General features: G+C 35.1%; 1 pseudogene; it reads right to left on the bottom strand.

The window, feature by feature from the left end:
• Positions 1-6,431: 6,431 nt before the first annotated feature.
• Positions 6,432-7,811, bottom strand: LOC105731296 (kelch-like protein 12; annotated as a pseudogene).
• Between the last annotated feature and the right edge of the window lie 246 nt (positions 7,812-8,057).

Below are 8,057 nucleotides of genomic sequence, written 5' to 3'. Positions count from 1 at the left end.
AATGTTTTGTAGTTTCCAGAATATAACTTTTGTTTTGTGTTGTATTGTTTGATTTTTGACATAGAGTCTCTCTCTGTCTGTGCAGTGGTATGATCTCGACTCACTGCAACCTCTGCCTTCTGGGTTCCAGTGATTCTCATGCCTCTGACTCCCAAGTAGCTGGGGTTACAAGCGCCTTCCACCACACCTGGCTAATTTTTATATTTTTACTAGAGATAGGATTTCATCATATTGGCCAGGCTGATCTCAAACTCCTGCCCCCGAGTGATCTGCTTACCTCAGCCCCGCAAAGTGCTGGGATTACAGGTATGAGCCACCGCACCTGGCCAGAGTATAAGTTTTGAATGCATTTTGTTGTTTTTTCCCAGATGATGTATCTTGTTAATGTTATTATAGATTATTTTTTCTCACTTTAGTTTTAGATAATTTGTTGATAGTGTATAGAAATTAACTGACTTTTGTGTATTGATCATGTAATCTGCAACTTTGCTGAACTTGTTTCTTATTTCAAATAGCTCTTTATGTGGTTTTCTTAGGATTTTCCATATAAACAATATCATGTCTTTTGAAAATATAGTTTATTTTCTTTACAAACCTTTATATATCTTTCTTGCCTGATTGCCCTATGAAAACTTTGAGTACAATGTTAAATAGAAGTAAGAGGCAACATTATTTAATTGTCCCTAATTTAGGGAGAAAGCATTGAATCTTTCAATATTAAGTATGATTTTATCTGTGGGTGTTTTGTATTTAACCTTTATCAGATTGAGGCATTTTCCTCCAAATATGACCTTGTTGTAAAGGAGCATTCAATTTTGTCAAATAGTTTTTGTATATTTATTTAGATTTATAAAACACAAACTCTGTAAATCAATGAGAAAATAGCATTATCCCACTACCAAAATGCCATTTACATGTTAAATTTGAAACCCTATGTAGGTTTAATACAGGAAAGAAGGTTCTTATGGAGAGTGGCATCCAATGGGATGATATTTCTTCAGTCAAAGAATGGTTCACCTTTGTGGACTATTAGTTCAAAGAGTTAGGTATAAGATTCATGTGAATATGATATGACAATTTGTTATTTTATATCTTCCCATATATAAAACACATTTTTTCTTGAATAAACAAAGTGACTTTGTTAAACTACCTGCTGTCTTCAGCAATTTTAATAATAAAGAAATGTTAAGAGAAATCAGCAATAAACACAGGAAAATTGGTTTAAAATGTTTATGCACAAAATTATTTGGTGTCTATTTTCTCTCTCTATCACACATTTGCTTGCAAACACACACACGCACACACACAAATACACAAATACTCACACAAAACAGACGCTGTCACCACACATTATATTTACATACTTTGCTCTTGCTTATTGCATCATAAATGCTGATTCTTTTGGAAGAGAGTAAGATGAAATTTCTGTTACAGTATTCCATTGGGCTATCCTGAGGGAAATTATTTTCCTGCTTCTATTATAAAATATTCCTAGTGTCAGCAAACATTTTTCTCTCTATAGGGATTCACAGCATTATTCAACATTTTCTATAATAAAAAAAACTCTGCAATTTATTCCCCAGAAACCTATGTTGTATTGTGAGCCCTTTATTGTTTAAGAGTAAAATCAGATCATTTGTCTTCCCAGCACTTGACAAATTAATAATTAGAAATCTTAAACAGGTATATTTCATCATCAAATGACATAAGTTCAATGTCTTCTATGGATTCTGGAAATCACTTCCATTATTTCACAGTCCAACATAGTAACTATTGCCATCTTATTTTTAAATACTCAAGAATTACTATTATAGTTATGTCATGAAAGGTTTAGCATATTTAATTAATTTGATAACTAAGAAAGAAATGTCACAATGAAAATATCTCTGATATTTATATCTCATTTTTAAAGTCAAAGCATGAACACAAAACGATAATATATAGGGTTTTTTTCTGCACTCTTCCTAACCCTGACTTAACTAGTATTCAAATAATTATAAATTACATGTACATATACTTATATATGTATATAACATTATCTTATATGTATATCTATCTGTGTGTGTGTGTGTGTGTGTGTGTGTGTAAAATAGGAGCAAGAAAGTGCATTTAATGCACAAGCTACCAAATTTGAATATCATGCTGAGATGCAGTTGAAGTATTCATTTCGTCTTTAGGTTTAGATTTAAAGTGTTATATTATTTGTTGCATGCTTTAGAAAATGACTGAAATTTTATGTCATTTTCTTCAATAGTTTTCCCCATTCTAGCTTAGTCAATAGAAGAAAATTTAGTGACAGAAGTTTTTGGTTGTTTTGTTTAATCTAAATTATTTTTTTTTTCTGGAGAAAGCTGGAAATTAGGAGGTTAAAATAATTCCTTTTCCATTTTTCTCTGACAATGTAGAAAACATCTACAATTTTGACAGAGTTGCAAAATAAGTGCAAAACATAACTTTTTCTAGATGTAAAATAACCAAAACTGTATATAATATTTAAAAGATAATAAACCTTAATGTAAGTTTTTACCATGACTTTATTCATCATGTCTTTGAATTTAGATAAAATTAATTATACTTAAGAAATATTATTAAAATAAACCCTGAGAAGATAGCTATGTTTTTAGTTGTTTGAGAAAATATGTAGAAGATCAAGAGAGAAACTTTAAAAGAACTGTTTGAGAACTTTTATAAGAATTTTAAAGTTCATTCTTTGCGCTATATTAGTGATGTAGATTTTTTTTTATTATTACTAGATCTTGGAGGCGGCAAAAATAAACTGACTTATAATTTTACTTTACAAAGAAGAGCAGTACTGATAAAGATCAATACTGCAAGAGGTGTCAGTTATCTGTCTGGAACCCATTCCTTAATTTTGGCAGAGAAAGTAGATCTCTATCTGTGCTGTATATTCTTTTCATATCCAAATTTTTGACTTTTGAAAAATTGGCGTTCATATATATATACATAAACATAACATAGATACATGTAGTATATATATAAATCGATATAATGTATAGTATATGTTTCATATGTATATTTATTTTTATTTTCTTCTAAAATAGTGAAAAAGAAAAAGAACTGACAAGGACTTTTGATTCAGTTATACTGTCTGAAAGTAGCTGTAGCAGAGAATATAAAGAATAGGTTTCAGAAGCACTTATGAAACAGTTACTAGATTTATATAGTATATTTTAAAAATTTCTCTCACTTTTTGTTAGTGAGACAATTATTATTAGCAGATTGGGCAAAAATTTGATTATTTATGATACATGATGTTAGTTTACTAGTGTATTATAGAAGAGAATAATCATAACAATATACCAGTTGTGAACAAAGTACTCGTAAAGACATGTATCAATTATTTTTTTTATACTTCTTATTGGACCATGCAGATGGTTAAGAAATAGGTAAAATTTAGAAATAAAGCTGTGTCTCTATGGTCTTTGAATCTTCAACAAAGCTGACAATAACACAAAATGGGGAAAAGACTCCCTATTCAATAAATTATTCTGGGATAGCTGGCTAACCATATACAAAAATTAACTCAAAATAGATTGAAGATTTAAATATAAGACCTTATACTATGAGAATTCTATTAATCAGCAATGTGTTTCTGGAGAAAACAATTCTGGAAGGAAACTTTGGACACATTTTTACATGGGTCTTGGGAAAGAATTTGTGACTAAGTCTTAAAAAGCAATTGTAACCCAAACAAAAGTTGACAATTAACTAATTAATTAGTTAAATAAACTAAAGGGCTTCTAAATAGTGAAAAAACTATCAACAGAGTAAATAGACAACTTACAGAATAGTAGTAATTATTTTTAAACTATGCATCCCACAAAGGTCTAATATCAAAAAATATATAAGGAGCATAAATCAACAAGCAAAATCAATCAAACCTATTAAAAAATGAGTATAAGGACATGACCAGACACTTCTCAAAAGAAGACATACAAGCGGCCAATAAACATATGAAAAACTGCTAATCATCAATAATCATCAGAGTAATGTAAATCAAAACTATAATGAGATACCATCTCACTTCTATGGAATTACTAGTACTAAAAAGTAAAAAAAGAACAGCTGTTGGCAAGATTACAGAGAAAAGGGAATGCTTACACACTGTTGGGGTGGGAATGTAACAGTCAATTCACTGTGGAAAGCTGTTTGAAGATTTCTCAAATAACTTAAAACAGAATTACTATTAGACCTAGCAATCCCATTACTGGGTATATATTCAAAAGGAAACATATCCTTCTATCAAAAAGACACATGAACTCATATGTTCATCACACCACTATTTACAATAGCAAAGACAGGGAATTAACCTAGGTACCCATCAACAATGGTGGATTGGATTTTAAAATTTGGTATAAATACACCAGGAAATACTATGCAGCCAGAAAAAGAGTAAAATGTTATTTGCAGCAAATGGACACAGCTGGAGGCCATAATCCCAAGCAAGCTTAATGTCGGAACAGAAAACCAAATACTTTATATTCTCACTTATAAGTGTGAGCTAAACATTAGGTATTCGTGGACATAAAGGTAGGAACAATAAACACTGGGGCTAACTAGAGCAGGGTGTGGGGCAAGGGTTGAAAATCTGTTGGGTACTATGCTCACTACTTGGGTAATGGTATAATTTGCACCCCAAACTTCAGCATCACACATTATACCTATATAACAAATTTGCACACTTACCACTGAAAGTGAAATTAAAATTGAGAAATACAAATAAATTACCAAATAAATATTCCAAAAGGGATTTTAACCTCTTTATTTTAGCATTGTCTTTGTTCTGTCTTATGTAAAACCACCATATTTTATCAAATCTAACTTTCATTGTAATGGATAGTAAACTACTCCATTATTTTTGTAACACTAAAAAAGTAAAAGCTCTGCCAGTTACATTTTGACAGGGTGTTAATTTTAAGATGCATGCTGATTTCAGAGATGTGAGAAAATACATAGCTTAAAGTAACTTTCCCCATGTGATTGTGAGTACTAAAGGGCATTTGAGACCATTGAATTTTAATATATATATATTTTTAAATACAAAGGAAATTAACTCTGTAGGTCAGTATGATTCAGGGAAAAAGGGAAAAATGGAATTTCAGAGCAAAGGTTGTTTAGGTTATCACATTCCCACAAAACAAGAACTTCACTCAATGACAGAGGAAGATTGAATAATAGCTCAGGAATGTTGATAGCTGAGGTACTGAAACCGACAAAGGGATTTTGGTTGTCCTTGATTATTCTGTCCTGTGATGAATAAAATCTACACTAAAGAACAGGTAGGGGAAACTTACAGTGGAAAAAGACTAAATGTACCAAATACACCACTACAAACCACTCCTTGGCAGAAGTTTACTCCTAAAAGAATGGGGCAGTAATCAGGTGGCTGAACTACTAGGCTACTGTCACTCCCAGGCCATCCCCAAATTAATAGTGTGGAAATGTAACAGTGCAGTAGTATTTGATTCAACAGACAGAGGCTTTCACTGCCATTCAAGGCAAACATTGCCATGGCTAGATGAACCCTGGTAGAGAATAAGACAACTTTAGAATCACAGGTATTTCTAGTTTATCCCCAGTTACACTGAACTCCCACGTTGATGCCATCTTCTCTCATCCCAACAGTTTTTCACTGTTATGCTGTCTCCAGTGCCAAAATATATAACATTCTACCTTAGAAAGACGTTGGGGGAATAAAAAGATCCTTCAAATGATACACCCTTCTCAGTCTTCCAGGTTACGTAATACTTCAGTGTTGTTCTAGGTTCACTCACATTCCATCAAATTCAGTTGATTAACTTATTCTAACTTTAATTCTGACATACCAAACCTGTCCCCAACAAGAAATGTCAGATAAGTCTCTCTCCCTTGCCCCCAAAGTTTTGTGGGGCTCTCCCTTCTGTTTCCCTCTAGAATGGAGCTGTGTTGTCCCTGGCTACCCGTAAATTAGAAAAGGTATCTGTTCCTGGAAAAAAAAAAAGATATGGATTTCACCAAGTCTACTTAAATTGGTATCCTTCCAATCACCTTGGCTGGATATTGCCCACATCTAGTAGGCTATACTCATCTTCATTCTCTGCAACATATGGGCACAACATTCATATAGTACACTGAGCACTGGTAAGTTAGAAACAACCAGACAGTGCTCCTCAAGGCAGTGGGAGAGTCTGGTCTCTCACATCCACTCAATCTGCACTCTTTTCCCTGGAGTATCTGTTACCCTCCCTTCCCAGGAACAACAACCAGGACATAGGGGAGTATGTTTCAAATAAATGCAATCATCACTGCACTGCTGCCTGTAATCACTCTGTGCACATAGTGAGAAACAGATATTCTGGAAAGAATTCATGATTCTCCCACTAGCTGTCCACTGGACTGGTCACTAGCTCTGGATGGTGCTCCAACAATGGTCACTTCTTGCAGAGAATGCACACACCGGCATCACAGCATTGGGTTCCCATGGATGTCATGACTTCCCAGCTGTCGACGATAGGGTCATAACATTCAATGCTACTTAGCAGGGAATTACCATCATATGCTGCAATTGCATAGAGTCTCTTCCGAAGCACTGTGGCCCCTACATACCATGGTGGAGTGGTCATACTGGTGATAGTTGTCCAGGAATCAGTGCAAGTGTTTTATGCTTCAATGGAAGAAAGGTGGGTTGTACCATCAAATCCCCCCACCACATAAATATGGTCATTCAGCAAGGCTACTCCTGCACTACAATGCTTGGTGGCCATTGGTGTAACAGTAGTCCGATGTCCTGTACAAGGGTCATATTTCTCAATTGAATTTAAGATATTCAAGCCATTATATCCTCCTAGATAGTAGATCACTCTGCTGGCCACTACAAGTCTGGCACCTTCCCAGGTTGTCTGCATATCTCCCAGCATAGTCTACTGGTCAATGTTTGGATCATACCGCTCCATACTGGTGTGACTTCCATCAAAGCCTCCAGAGACATAGATCATATCTCCCAGGGTGGTGCCTCCAGCAAGACCTTGTCGGACATTCATAGGGGCCACAGAATACCAGACCCCATCCTCATCTGCTGTGTAGTCTAGACATTCCACTGAGCTAAGGTGGGAATGGCCGTCATAGGCACCAATGACATAGATTTGGTCATGCAGGGACACTGAGGCCACATAACGTCTCTTACAAGTGATGTTTGGCAAAAAGATCCACTCCTGACTCTTGAGGTCATATTTCTCTACTACGTCGATGGGAGACTGATGGCTTCCGAAACCCCCAACTACCAAAAGCACTTCATTGGTACCTAAGCCAGCCCTTGTCTTGGGCCCCTGCATTTGACTCTGAAGTTCAGGCCTCAGATGAAACTTTCTTGCTTCATCAGCCAGATCCCTGTATTGTAAACTACAGTGGATGAAAAGATCAGCATCTATTACATCCGTGAAATACCTGGGGATTAGCGGGGGCATCCATACATACTGTAGCAGGTTAGGCAAGGATTCTTCCCGCTCTTTCTTGGCATGCTTCACCCAGTTGATGACATCCTCAAAGACTGGCTCTTCAGAATCCACCTGAATTTCATCACACTTGATTAGCTTTTCCACCTCTCCTTGACTCAGAAGAATGAACTCTTCATGCTGTACCTCTGCAGGAAAATGCTTCTGGCTAAAAACCGCAGCTGCTTGCATCAGGTCAACACAATTGTGGGCTTCAGCAAAATCCCTAATGCCCAGGCAGTTAGAAGGGTCCAACTGATTTTCTGATTTGGCTTGTTCAACTTTGGCTCTTCTGAATACTTGGTACAATTCCTGGCACATATATGGTTCATAAGAGTTAAACAAATATTTGTTGAATTAAACTGGACAGTTCTCCATCTTTGCTCATTTTACCACAGTTCCTAACATCGTATCTCAGAGACAGGATATTTCATAGAATGAGAATTTTATCATCTGTTTCAGAACTCTGTATAGTATAATGAAATGAATCTACAAACAGTCAACATCAACAAAAATCTTAAATTACTCTTTTCATTTATCCTAACCTGAGCACTTAAAGGGTGGAGG

Source organism: Aotus nancymaae, unplaced genomic scaffold (assembly GCF_030222135.1).
Source record: "Aotus nancymaae isolate 86718 unplaced genomic scaffold, 86718_ANA_hifiasm-v0.15.2.pri h1tg000033l, whole genome shotgun sequence".
In the NCBI taxonomy this organism is placed as follows: Eukaryota; Metazoa; Chordata; class Mammalia; order Primates; family Aotidae; genus Aotus; species Aotus nancymaae.
This window is presented reverse-complemented; position numbering and strand designations above follow the sequence as displayed.